Here is a 13,889-nt window from a genome sequence, read left to right on the forward strand (position 1 = left end):
AATAATATAATACTGCACTACACACAGACACAGCAGTCAGTGTGTTCTGGAAGGGATGCAGGCACCTACCCTGGCTGAGCACATGTTCTCATCTCTCTCCCTGTACTTCCTGCATTTCTCTATCTCCTGATGGGGTTTCTAAGGCCACTATTAGAGGCAGGAAACACTTCAACAACTTTATTTGCAATTTACAAAGTTACAACTCAGCAAGCAGATAGAAAAAGGCAGTCCCCTACACACTCCCCCTGGTGGAATCTTTACGTCTCGGCAAAGATACATAACATTTATAATCAACTTTAGTTCAAATTAACAACGTCGTCCTCTACCTCCATTACAATGGCTTGCTGTGGATGAATAATGCATTAGTAACAATTTGTGCCAGGATAAGCAAAGACTGGTAGCATATTAACCAAATTAGAGACTGCCCCTACCCAAGCATGGTATAATTGGGGCTGGCTGATGAACCTGGGATCACCCAAAGTATCATATGTTAAAATAGGCGGGGGATGCCTAACTCTCTCCCCCCTGCGCACCTCTCTCTGAGGTAATCCCATGTTTTCAGGAACTGAACTAGGACTATTATTCATGGGAAAGGATGGCACTGGACTGTGTGTCTGACTGGGTGTACCCACTGATGTAGGCACAAATTCTGGAGATCTAGGATTCAATTGGTCTCTTGGGGAAGACATGGTAGTTGGGCTAGAACTTTCAGGAACTACAGTCCAATCATTCTCAGTGGTATCAGGAAGGTCAGGTGAAACATCACCCTGAGGTTGAAGCGGTTCACGCTCTGGAGTGTCATTTGAAACATCTTCACCTCTGACTTGGGGAATAGGCAACAGGTGATTCCTGTGCCAAGCTTTGACTCTTCCTTCTGGTCCCGTAATTTTGTATACTGGAATCCCAGGTAATTTTTCCACCACTGTAAAAATGTCCTTTTAGCCAGTTTATGCTTTCCAGAGGCTCCAAGATTTCCTAGAAGAACTCGGTCACCTGGGTTCAAGTCACGGAATCTAACAAATCTAAACTCCTAACAAAAGGTCAATAGGTAATCGGGGTTCTCTTCCAAACATCAAAAAGTAAGGAGAAAATCCTGTACTCTCATGTCTTGTACTGTTGTAAGCATGGACTATGGCTTCAACCTTACGGCTCCAGGCACGCTTATCATCAACTTGTAATGTACCCAACATGTCCAGTAATGTCCTGTTAAATATTTCAGGAAGAGCATCACCTTCAGGGTGGTAAGGTGTGTTTCGGCTTTTATGAATGTTCAGCAGCTGAAGTAACTCCTTAATCAACTTGCTTTCAAAGTCTCTCCCTTGATCTGAATGCACCCGATGGGGTAGGCCATAATGGATAAAATACTTTTCCCAGAGTACTTTGGCAACTCTAACTGCCTTTTTATCCTTAGTAGAAAAGGCTTGGGCATATCAAGTAAAGTGGTCAGTCACCACCAGTACATTTCCAATTCCTCTTCATTAATTGTCAATGCAAAGAAAATCTATGCAGACTAAATCCATGGGACCTGAACTTTCTAAATACCCCATTGGAGCAGCTTTAGTTGGCAGTGCTTTCCTCTGTAAGCATCTGATGCTTCTCCCAGTCTCTTAGGAGTGGTCCACACTCAGTAGGTAAAGACTTCTTCAACATTCCTGGATCATTGGCACTTACTGCCCGATACAGACGTCCAATTATAGGATCAGCCTTTTGACTCTTGATCATCCGTTGCGGAGATATAGAACTTTTTCGAATGATCCCAGTGCAGCAGGGTAGGCAAATATATCAGGCACTGCCTCTGGCCCACTTACTATCGAATCTATGAACCTCATCTCAGAGAAAGCTATCTGATCTTCAACAAGTGCTGCCATAGCACACAAGGCTCCCACACCAGGACTAGGGACTTCCTCCCATTCACTGTCTTCTGCGTTAGGAGTTAGACATGGGCGTCTAGATAGAGCATCGGCCCCAATGTTCTTTGGACCTGGTTTATACTTCAGGGTAAATTGATAGTTGGATAAGGCTGCCAACCACCTATGCCCTGTAGCATCCAATTTTGCTGTAGTTAGGACATACGTCAATGGGTTATTATCTGTCCTCACTTCAAATGTAGCTCTGTACAAATAATCATGTAGCTTATCCACAATGGCCCACTTGAGCGCCAAAAATTCCAACTTGTGCACTGGATAATTACGTTCACTAGGGGCGAGGCTCCTACTAATGTAAGCAATAGGCCGTAGTCCAGTTGGATATTCTTGGTGCAACACACCACTCAGTCCTTCAAAGCTAGCATCAACATGAAGCACATAGGGCTTTCGAGCATCAGCGTACGCCAATACTGGTGCTTCGGTCAACTTCTTCTTCAGCTGAACAAAGGCCTCTTCACATGCAGGTGTCCAGCTATCTCCAAAGGGACGTTTGGAGAACTTCTTTTGTTTTTCTGGACCAACCAACTCATTTTTCAACAAGTCATGTAGCACTTTGGCTGTTTTTGAATATCCCTCTACAAATCGACGGTAGTAGCCACAAAATCCAAGAAAAGAACGTAGCTCTGTAACATTCTGAGGTCAAGCCAGTTTATTACTGCTTACACCTTAGCTGGGTCGGTGGCTACCCCTTCAGCTGAAACAATGTGGCCTACATAGGTGACTGATGACCTACAGAACTTGCACTTGTCAGCTGACAGCTTCAGACCCTTTTCCTTGAGGTGTTGTAGCACTCTAATGAGCTGTTCCTCGTGCTCCTCCAATGTAGCCCCAAAAACAATGATGTAATCGAGGTACACCAAACATTCCCTGGGCACAAGATCACCCAGAACTTTCTCCATCAACCTTTGGAAAGTGGTGGGGGCACCTCTTATGCCTTGTGACATGCGAGTAAATTGATAGTAGCCCAAAGGACATATGAAGGCTGTCTTCTCTTGGTCTTCAGGTGCCATGGGAACTTGATAGTACCCTGACCGTAAATCCAACACAGTGAAGCAACAGTACCCATTCAGGGCCTTAAGAGCCTCCTCAATTCTAGGCAAGGGATACTGGTCTGGTATGGTTCTCCGATTCAGGGTGCGGTAATCTACACATAGGCGGATTGATCCACATTTTTTTCTTACCACCACAATAGGAGAGGCATAAGGACTTTTACTGTCTATTATAATCCCCTGGGATTTCATCTGGTGTAAGGTCTGTCTTAGTTCGTCAGCATCCTTTGATGCTACCCTCTGGGGTCTCTCTCGGAAAGGAGTAGCATCTGTAAGTCGAAAAGTGTGTTCAGCACTCTTAGCACAGCCCATATCCATTTCATCTGTAGAGAACACTTCTAGCAAATCAGACAGCGGCTCTGTCAATTTCTTGTTCCAGGTCTCTCTTGAGGATCACTCAAATCAAACTTTAGGGAAGAGGGTGTGTCTCTGACTTGGGCTCTGTACACTTCAACATAAGTGTTCACGCCAAACACAGGATAGAAGTTTGCCACATCCTGGTAGGGACCAATCACAACAGGATGGGGGGAAGAATTTCTCACAGTCACAACTGAACTCCACTCGGGATCTCCAATCCTTTCTCTCAGGGATCACCATCCATTCTTCCTTGGTTGTTATTTCCTCTGGGGTTTCCATGAGGATGTAACTTCCATTCCCAAGCAGTTCAGGAGCAATGCTGGAAGCTACCCTCAAGACTCTTTCTCCCCCTGGTGGAATCTCCACTGGGTGTTCATCGATGTGGTACACCACACCATGCTGATAGCTAATTGATAGGACATCGCAGAGCTCTTTAAGGTCTGAGGGCATTTCACCTTGACCAGAGGAAACAGGTCTATCTCTTTCAAGAAACTTCTGAAAAGCACCATGAACTGCCTGACAGTTGGTACCCAATACCACGGGTACTGCACAAACGTTTCCAGTGTCTGGACAAACCAAGGCCATAATTTCCATAGAAGTAACAACCCTATCCTGTAAGCTAGGGACAGGCACAATCACCTGTATCCTTCCATCAACAGGATAAGACTCAGAATTCAAGCCCCACAGCTCCATCTGTCCTGTAGACTGAAGGGGTACGCTGCTCAGATATTTTTCATAAAAGGAGCGGTAAATAAGTGTGACTTGAGATCCAGTGTCAAACAAAGCTTGAGTAGTATGCCCATTAACAGTGACTTCAACAAAAGATTTAGCTCCTATGACAGGCCCTCTTAACTTTGGTTTAAATTTTTTCCATTTGCGTTTGTGTTTCTGAACAGGGAAAGCTACACTCTGAACTGTCCCTCCATGGTTCTCATGACACTGACGACTAGAATGGCCACTCCGGCCACACCTGAAACATTTTCTGTAATCCCTCAGTGGGACCGCTGGACTACCCATTGAATGTTTGAAGCGCTGTGGTACAGTTTGTTCTACTTTAATAGAGCCCGGGGATACATACTCTTTGAGGGCACTCTTTGCTTTCTTAGGGGTACTAAACAGAATGTCTGCCTCCTGTTTCTTCACCATCTTCATTAAATCATGAAGAGGCATGATCATGTCAGATAACACTACCTTGAGAACTTGTGCAAGAGGATGCTGAGGTAGCAAACCTCTCACTACCTTACTGGTTCTCATAGAATCCACTTCAGAAGGGCATATAGCGGTATGATATACAAGTCGGGACAGAAGTAACTGTTGTCTATGAATAAAACAGGAAATGTCCTCCTCTTCTTTCTGACGTGTCATACGGTAATCAGCAACCATTTGTTCAAGGTCATAAAATGACCCAAAATGATCAGAAAGTACCTCTATGGAGGGGCGTGGCCAAGCGAGCCAGCAAGATGGACGTGTGATCCGTGTCTCCTCCGGCGCCCGACCACAATCCACTGCATCCCGAGCGCATCCACCTCCATCCATGGGCAAGCAGAGAAGGACCAGGGTGGGGAGGCTTCCCCCCACCCCGGCGGCACATCAGTTCTCCAACCAGCCCTCTATAAGGGCTTTTATCGGCGATCCCTCCCCGGCCTCTTCACCAGCCTCAGGGCAGGCGCCATCTTCCTCCCCGCACACGTGGCAGCGGGGAGACAGACAGCGGGACCCGACCGGCTCTGTGAATCAGCCGGCTTCACAGCACGCAGATGAGGAGGACTCCTCTCCCTCCTCCCCCCGCAGCATGGACTCCCGCTCCCTGGATCCGGTGAGTCCCACAGTGCAGCTAGGGGAGATGGGCTCTCCTACAGAGTCACCACGCAGGGAGCCTGCACAGGCCTCAGACCCCTGGGAGGCTAATGGGGATCCCGGGGCCACTGCTACACAGGGGGAAGATGCTTCTCCCCCAGGACAACCCATGAAAAAGAGGGAGATCAAGATTAACCCTGCACTGGGTTTACCCCCCTGCACTCTGGACCCCTCTTTTCCTGTCACCCCCTCATCTCCACGTGGGGAGTTAATGGAGGAACCCCCTGGTTTACAGGCTGGACAGGACCCCTATATGAACAGGGACAGAGGACATTACACCTCTAAAAAGCCCCACTACTCATCATGGCAACAATATTTTCACTCCCTACCGACCAAAGATGATTTTCAGCAGCTAATGGTGAATGTACAAGCAACATGCCGTGCTGAAATAGGGGCCATCCGTGCGGATCTGCACTCCCTTCCTGGAAGGGTTGATGTTCTAGATGAATCGGTTCACTTAGCCAAAGAGGATATTACAGCGCTCTCACACAAAGTGGAGGATAGGGATAAGAAAATAAGAGAGCTCCAACGTTCACTTGAAGACCTGGATAACAAATCTAGACGGAACAACATTAGGGTCAGAGGCCTTCCTGAGGCAACCCGAGACTCTGACCTTAAACCAGTCCTACAGGCCTTTTTTACTAAGGTCCTGGGCCGTTCCTCTGCCCGGGAAGTACACATCTCCAGAGCATATCGCACCTCCAGACAACCAGAGACTGCGGCTAGACCTCGTGATGTAATCTGTCATATGGCGGACGCGGAATTGAAGGATGAGATCATGTCCACTGCCAGGAACATGAGACACCTGGAATTTGATGGGGCTCCCCTACAGCTATACCAAGACCTCTCCTGGCACACCCTACAGCAACGTCGCCTTCTCCAACCCCTGCTAACCACACTCAGAGATCATCATATTTCCTACAGATGGGGATTCCCCTTTAGCTTATCGGCTCGCCATGAGGGGAGAACAGCTACACTGCGTTCCCCAGAAGATATATCACCTTTCTGACGCATGCTGGGGATACCCCGCCCGAAACTCCCAGGATGGGAACAGGAGGAACCGGCAGGGCCCCGCTCCCCACCTTGGCAAACGGTGGCTCCCCGGAAAAAATCCAGGGGCAACCATCGGGAGTCCTCGTCCCCACAAGATCGCCCTTCCACTTCTCATCATTGAGATCTTGGACAGCTCCCACGTTCAGTGACCCTGTCGCAATATATCTGTTTGCATTGCTGAAGTAGCCTACCCCATTCTCTTTATAAGCTTTACATTTACACATTTGCTTTGGGTTCTTGCGTATCACCAACAGGTGGTAGCCGGGCCTAATGCCCTCTATATCTGTACTCATCCTGGACTTCATAGTATTATTAGTACCCGGGTCCTTACCCTGCTTCAACTTACTATGTTCTCTGCTTGATGTTTAGCTGGATTTACATTTGCACTACTATACTGCCATCTATAGGTTTCAGCTAGCTTATCATTGTGCTTGGATACTATGCGGCTCTGGGGGGGGACCCGGGTTCGTCCCCGGCTTTCGGGGGGGGCGGCCCGGCTCCTCACCCCATTGGCCCGCTTCTATTTGTGGTCGGCGCTGACCGACACCATTCTATGGTTCATGGGATTTATTGTTTGGTGTTTTCTGGCCCTCTGGGTCCATGGCCCTTTTGGGTGGACTCCTGCATCTGCCAGGCGCCTTTGTTCCTTGCCCTTTTTTAACAGGGGGCTGGGACCGGCGGATGCTGACTCCTCCCTACTTGCCCTTAGGCGAGTATTTCCTTCCTGGTTCACAGGTTGTTATATTTTTTCCTGGGTTTTTATTCTCTAATGTTATGGAGGTGTTTTGTGATCCTGCTTCCCTTTTCCCATTCTTTGTTGGTGACAGGCCTAAGATCAGTTTTTGGATATGGACACTAGCACACGGACCACTTACTGCATATTGCTTATTCAGATCCTTATATGGCTGTTAGAGTACTATCATTTAATGTAAGGGGTCTAAACTCCAACAAGAAACGTAAGCTAGCCCTTAGAGAATTCAAGCACACGGCTCCGGATGTTGTGTTCCTGCAGGAGACCCACTTTGACGACTCTGGGACCCTTAATTTTGCCTCCAAAATATATTCTCAAAGTTATCTTGCTAGCTCCCCAGGCAAGAAAAAGGCCGGTGTGGCAGTCCTCTTAAAGGACTCCCTTAAATTCACCCTCTCCCGGTCAATTATAGATCCTAAAGGGAGATACATTATTCTGAATGGCGCGGTGCAGGGCGTTTCTGTTACACTGTGCAACATTTATGCCCCCAACGCCAACCAAATACCCTTTATTAATGGGGTATTATCCCGTCTTCAAAATCTCGCCCACACCTTCCTGATAGTAGGGGGAGACTTTAACTTAACCTTCTCTCCCACAAGGGACAGGCATACCCTGCTTCGCTCCCAACCCTCAGCGCAGGTGTCCAACCAAATCCAGAGCCTTCAGACAACTACTCCGAAAATACCAGCTTTATGACAGTTGGCGGATTCACCACCCTACGGGGAGACAATACTCCTTTTACTCCCCCCCACACTGTACTCATACCAGAATTGATTACATCTTCACTAACCTCCCTCTTCTGAGGAAAAGTGTTTCTGCGGAAATTCACCCAATTTCCTGGTCCGATCATGCCCCCATTACTTTAGATGTGATCTTTTCCCCCTCATCAGTGAGAATTTGTCACTGGAGACTAAATGAGTACTTATTGAAGCATCGTGAATCCAAGTTGTCTCTAAAGACAGCTTTGCAGGCATTCTTTAAAGAGAATGAAGGCTCTGTTGCCCATGTCTCCACATTATGGGAAGCTCATAAAGCGGTATTCAGAGGACAATGTATTGCGCCAGGCTCCCGCCTAAAGAAGGATTCTAACCTTCAACGGACACTTGTGACACAGGCCTTGAGGTCCGCTGAGGCAAAATACATGGCAAAACCATCCATGGGTCTCCTGCGGGAATTAACCTCCCTGAGGTCTAGGCTGCGGGCTCTGGAGCTACACAAGGTTAGTTGGTGGATGCAACGGACTCGTCAGCAATATTATTACAAAGGTAATAAAGCGGACACTCTGCTCGCCCGTAAACTAAGAGACATGCAGGTCCGCTCCTCTCCTGGTGCGGTTAGGGATGAGAGCGGGAAGGTGAGATACAATCCCTCCCAAATCGCCTCTTGCTTCGAGGCGTATTACTTGAAATTATACCAAACAGTGCATTGTGCCCAGTCCTCTCTGGGTAGTTCCCTAACTCCTAAAATAGACTCATACCTGGCAAAGGTAGCGCTCCCCAGGGTGAAGTCGGATTATCTGGAGCTACTCAACGGCCCCATTACAGAAGAGGAACTTGCGAAAATCATAGCTCAACTGCCTTCCTCTAAAGCTCCTGGCCCTGATGGCCTGTCCTACCTTTACTATAAAACCTTCTTCCCAGAGCTTTCCCCTTTCCTGTTGAAGCTTTTTAATAACTTCATGAAGGGTAGGCCAATCCCCCCCTCTATGTTGGCATCTCAAATAATAGTATTACCAAAACCGGGTAAAGACCCTCTGGAATGCTCGAGTTATAGGCCTATAGCCCTTCTAAATGGTGACCTTAAAATGTTTACAAAGATTCTGGCCTCTAGACTGTCCAAACTCCTTCCCTCTCTCATCCATGGAGACCAAACCGGCTTTATCCCACACAGACAAGCGGGGGACAACACCAGAAGAGTTATTAACATTATTGATATTATCAATAAAAGAAAATCTCCATCCCTGATTCTCAGCCTAGATGCTGAAAAGGCCTTTGATCGCCTTAGTTGGCCTTTTATGTTCGCCACCTTAGATAAAATGGGCTTTACAGGCCCTTTTGTTAAGGCGCTGGAATCTCTATACTCGGCCCCTTCAGCCACAGTTAAGATGCCCCATGCATCCTCCGCCAGATTTTCTATCAAAAATGGTACAAGACAGGGGTGCCCACTGTCGCCCCTGCTTTTTGCTCTGAGTATAGAGCCATTGGCGGCTTCCATCCGGTCCAACTCTAGTATACGCGGGATCCCTGTAAAAGGGAAATCCTATAAGCTCTCCCTATACGCAGATGACATTCTTCTGACTCTCTCTCAACCGAATGTCTCCCTCCCTAACTTATGGAAGGTCCTCGAGGAGTATGGGGCTTTTTATGGGGGGGTTTTAGGATTAACCTCTCTAAATCTGAAGCCTTGCCACTCCACATAGCGACCTCTGACTTACAGGTCCTGCAGGACTCCTTTTCCTTTACCTGGCAAATGGGCTCTCTCAGTTATTTGGGGACTCAAATTACCTCCACCTACTCTTAACTGTATTCACATAATTTTCCCCCACTACTGAGGGAAATAAACAACCTATTGTGTAAATGGAAAACTCATCCTCTGTCATTGCTGGGAAGGATTGCTTCTGTAAAGATGATGCTTCTCCCCAAACTCTTATATTTATTTGAGACACTGCCAATTAGAGTCCCGTCTCAAGTATTGAAAAAAATTCAAGCGGACTTTATGCGCTTTATTTGGGCCTACAAAAGACATAGAGTACCTGTTGGAAGTGACCAAAATCGATACGAATATGACTTGTATGTAAAGACAATTCTGCCTTCTTGGAAACAAGCTATAAACCTCATTATCTGTGGAGACAGATGCAGTCCCTCAAACATCAAAGGATTGCTTAACAGAGACAATGATCTTCAATGAGTGCATGCCTGAGGATCATTACCATATTGGCCAGTTTGACCATTTGGTGGCAGTTTCTGCCCAAATCAGTTCACTATAACTTCCGTCTTCCTGGAGGGGGGCTCACATTTTCCAGAGAGGAGAGGAATGGAATAAGATATTTTTTTTCACTTTCAAAGATTTCTCTCAATTCCTCTTTGATAGAGGCAAATTATAAGGTGATATTAAGACAGCATTTGGTGCCCGAACGGCTCTTTAAATGTAACCTGTTAGTATCTCCGCTATGCTTTAGAGGTTGTGACACCATTGGTACAATGTCACATATGTGGTGGTTGTGTCCTGTTGCTCAATCGTTTTGGAAATAGATGTTCACTATTTTCCAGAGAGTGTTAGAGAGCAACATATTATGCTCTCCACCTATTGCTCTATTTAGCATATGTGAACTAAAGGTTCCTAAACCCTCATTGAAACTTTTAAAATTGATGCTATTGGCTAGAATAACATTAGCAAAATCTTGGACCCACCTAATATTACACTCAACCCTTTTTTTCCCCAAAATAGACTGGATTATGGTTAATGATAAGATGACTCATATTTAAAAAAATGGGATGGCTAAGTTCAACTTAGTATGGGATCCATGGAAGACCTATTGTTCTAGTCAGAAGGTAAAGAAGGAGAGAGAGATCTCCCTACAGCTTACAGTATTCTTTCCTCCCCAAGTCTTGTCTTTAATGTTGGTCTTTTGAAATTTTATGCTGTTCAGTATGCGATTTAGGATTAGGCTAGATCACAAATAGAAATATAACCCCCAAAACTTTTTTTTTCTACACGATTTTGGATGTGAAAGGTGTGTTCTTATTTTATATTCCTGGATCCACTTTTGATTTTGTCAATTTATTTATGAAGGTGGAGGGATAAAAGGAAGGGAAAGGGTGAAATGAGAGAAGTTTAAAAAAAAAAACTTTGGTTGGGAAGAATCAAGGGAAAGGGGGAGGGTCTGCGCCCAGAGAGGGGGGTGGAATGGGAGGACCAGATATTTATAAATATTATCTGGCGGCCCACCTGCGGCATGTCTTACAATGGACGTCCCCTCACCCTCCTAGTGTAGGTGTAGAGTTGGAGGGGGAATGGATAGCCCCTATTCACCCCAACGTAATGCTGTGGAGCTCCTCCTTAATGTTAGCGGAATCAGATTTAACAGCCCCAATGTTGTTTACAAGGAGCGTATGGAGATCCTCCAGGGACAAATTTGGCTTGGTATCCTCGGCCTCGAGGTTGACCTCCATAATTCTAAACCCCCAAATTCCGGACAGTCTGTCTGGGTCAATGTCGAGACCTTGGAGAGAGAGAGGTCTATTTCAAATCAGACACATCCTGCACCCAACAGAACGTAGGTTGCTCTCCTTCACGGAACTGGGCGATAGAGTGGAGCTTCCCCGCTCTTCTTTCTATGCTTATCTTCAAATTCCCCATTATATACTATCTCTTCAACCTACAGCCACCTTCCAGTCCATCACTAGCTTTGAAAGACTATGCATGGAGGGCCCCCTCACCAAAGGTACGATTTCAACCATCTATCGTATTCTTCACTCCACTTCGCAGGGGTCCTCACATAAGTTTGATTACATGCTGAAATGGGAGGAGGCGTTGGGCTGTTCATTACCACCGGAGGAATGGCTGGATATCTGGGAAGCAGCACATAAAAGCTCGATTTGTACTCTATATAAAGAAAATCAATATAAAATTCTCCTTCGGTGGTACCACACCCCAGCGGTCCTTCACCGCTTGTTCCCAGATGTGGACCCCAAGTGTTGGAGATGTGGTAGACATAGAGGTACGATAGAACACATCTTTTGGTTTTGCCCTCTTATCCAGCCTTACTGGGCATGTGTTAATGATTTATTAGCTGCTGTGGTTCAAGCTCAGGTCCCACTAGATCCCCTTACCCACCTTCTAGGCCAGCCCCCTGTGCATTTGCCAGCTGTCTCTCGCAAACTGGTAACTCACATTTTAGTAGCAGCCCGTACGCTGATTCCCACTAAATGGAAGACGTCTATGCCTCCTTCTGTAGATGATCTTCACGCGCGGATCCAAGAGATTCGCCTAATGGAGTACCTCACGGCACTCCTCAGAGACACGGTGGACAAATTTGAGGTGGTCTGGGAGGCTTGGGACCAATACTTTACCACTCTATCCAACTGATCTTTCCTTTGGCTCTATTTTGCGGCTAATGTCACAATGTCATCCTTGTTCTTACCTCCTTTTTGTTCTTCAACTGTTAACATAGCACATTATGTCTGTGATATGGTTTTTGCTTTTTCTTTGTAAAAATTGTTGTTGCAGTCTATTATGATTGATATTGTCGACTTCCCACTGTGTAATCCCCTTATTTTGTTTTTTTCTGTACCCCTAGATAAAACTTTTCAATAAACATACAATTTCAAAAAAAAAAAAAGAAAGTACCTCTATGTAGTCAGCTGCACTTGCACCCTCATGAGTGTCCCTGTACAAACAGATTAATTCTGCAGCCGGGGACCGCAGACTTTCTGTGTAGCTGTCTTTTCCCTTCTTCTGAACAAGTCCACTTCTTCAGGCACTGAAGAGCGTGTTCTTTCCATATCTCAAAACTCTCTTCCCCTTGGGGCACAGGGACATTACCAGAGAATATTTTTAATTTCCTATAATGTGCTGCCTGAAGGCCTTGTGCTAGCATCTCAGTGAGGTTGGTAAGAGTACAAATTGCATTATCATTGGATAGACTACCATCACTAGTCATGCTGTCAGGATAAGCAGGTGACCCTGGTTCTTCCTTTACATGCACCTGCTGGGGAGGTAAAGAAGGTAAGTACCTTCTCCCAGGTGCAGATTGAGGGCACCACTGTGCATTGTGTTTCCCTTTTACTACTGTATCCCACTACGATCCCAGCAGTGCCTCCAAATGTAGCCCTGTTATGGGGGGGGTCATGTAAATGACCCTCACAAACCAGGCTATGGCGCTAACCTGTAGATAACAGAGAGGATCCTGGGCCTTCGCTATGTGGAAGAGTGAGGATAATAATAATGTTAGTAGTGCCTCCACCCAGAACAGGGTCTCTGTTAGCAGAGGGGCTCCCTTCCTGGGACATTAACCAGAAATAATAACAGAAATATAAAACAGCACCCGAGGAACCACTACACCCAGCATACAACATTAACCATTGCAGCTAAATTAACACACAGGTTGGAGTATTTGTAAGCTTTATATCTCAAACAGTAATAAAAATATTTACAATCCATAAACATCAATTAGTACACAAATCAAGCACATTGCCAATGCAACCGGACCTCTACTACCTATGGGCCATCGGATGCCTAACTTATGCTAGTTGTAACTAGACAGAGGGTGCAGATCAGCAAAGATAACTGAAAGGGCAGAGACAATATATATTTGTGTATGTAGCTAAAACACTGACAGTAAGGATTTCCCAAAGTGATCTCTGATAAAATATCACATTTACCCCATTAATACAGAGGGTAATGATATAATACTGCACTACACACAGACAGAGCAGTCAGTGTGTTCTGGAAGGGATGCAGGCACCTACCCTGGCTGAGCACCTGTTCTCCTCTCTCTCTCTGTACTTCCTGCATTTCTCTATCTCCTGGTGGAGTTTCTACGGCCACTATTAGGGGCAGGAAACACTTCCACAACTTTATCTGCAATTTACAAAGTTATAACTCAGCAAGCAGATAGAAAAAGGCAGTCCCCTACACACAATATGCACAATATCAGCCTCCTGTTTTTTCTAACTCCACTTGATTAAAAGTCCACTTGTTTCACAAGCCAAACAGTGACTATGAGTGAGGAAGTAACCCTTAATAGCCTGTCTGCAGTAATTGGCGAAGCCAAGGAACCTTTGAATAGCCTTGAGACCTTCAGGTAATGGCCACTTCAGAACAGGCGAAACTTTCTCGGGATCCATACGTAAGCCCTGATTGGAGACTATGTAACCTAGGAAAGGCACTTCAGGG

This window comes from Pyxicephalus adspersus, chromosome W (assembly GCF_032062135.1).
Source record: "Pyxicephalus adspersus chromosome W, UCB_Pads_2.0, whole genome shotgun sequence".
NCBI lineage: Eukaryota > Metazoa > Chordata > Amphibia > Anura > Pyxicephalidae > Pyxicephalus > Pyxicephalus adspersus.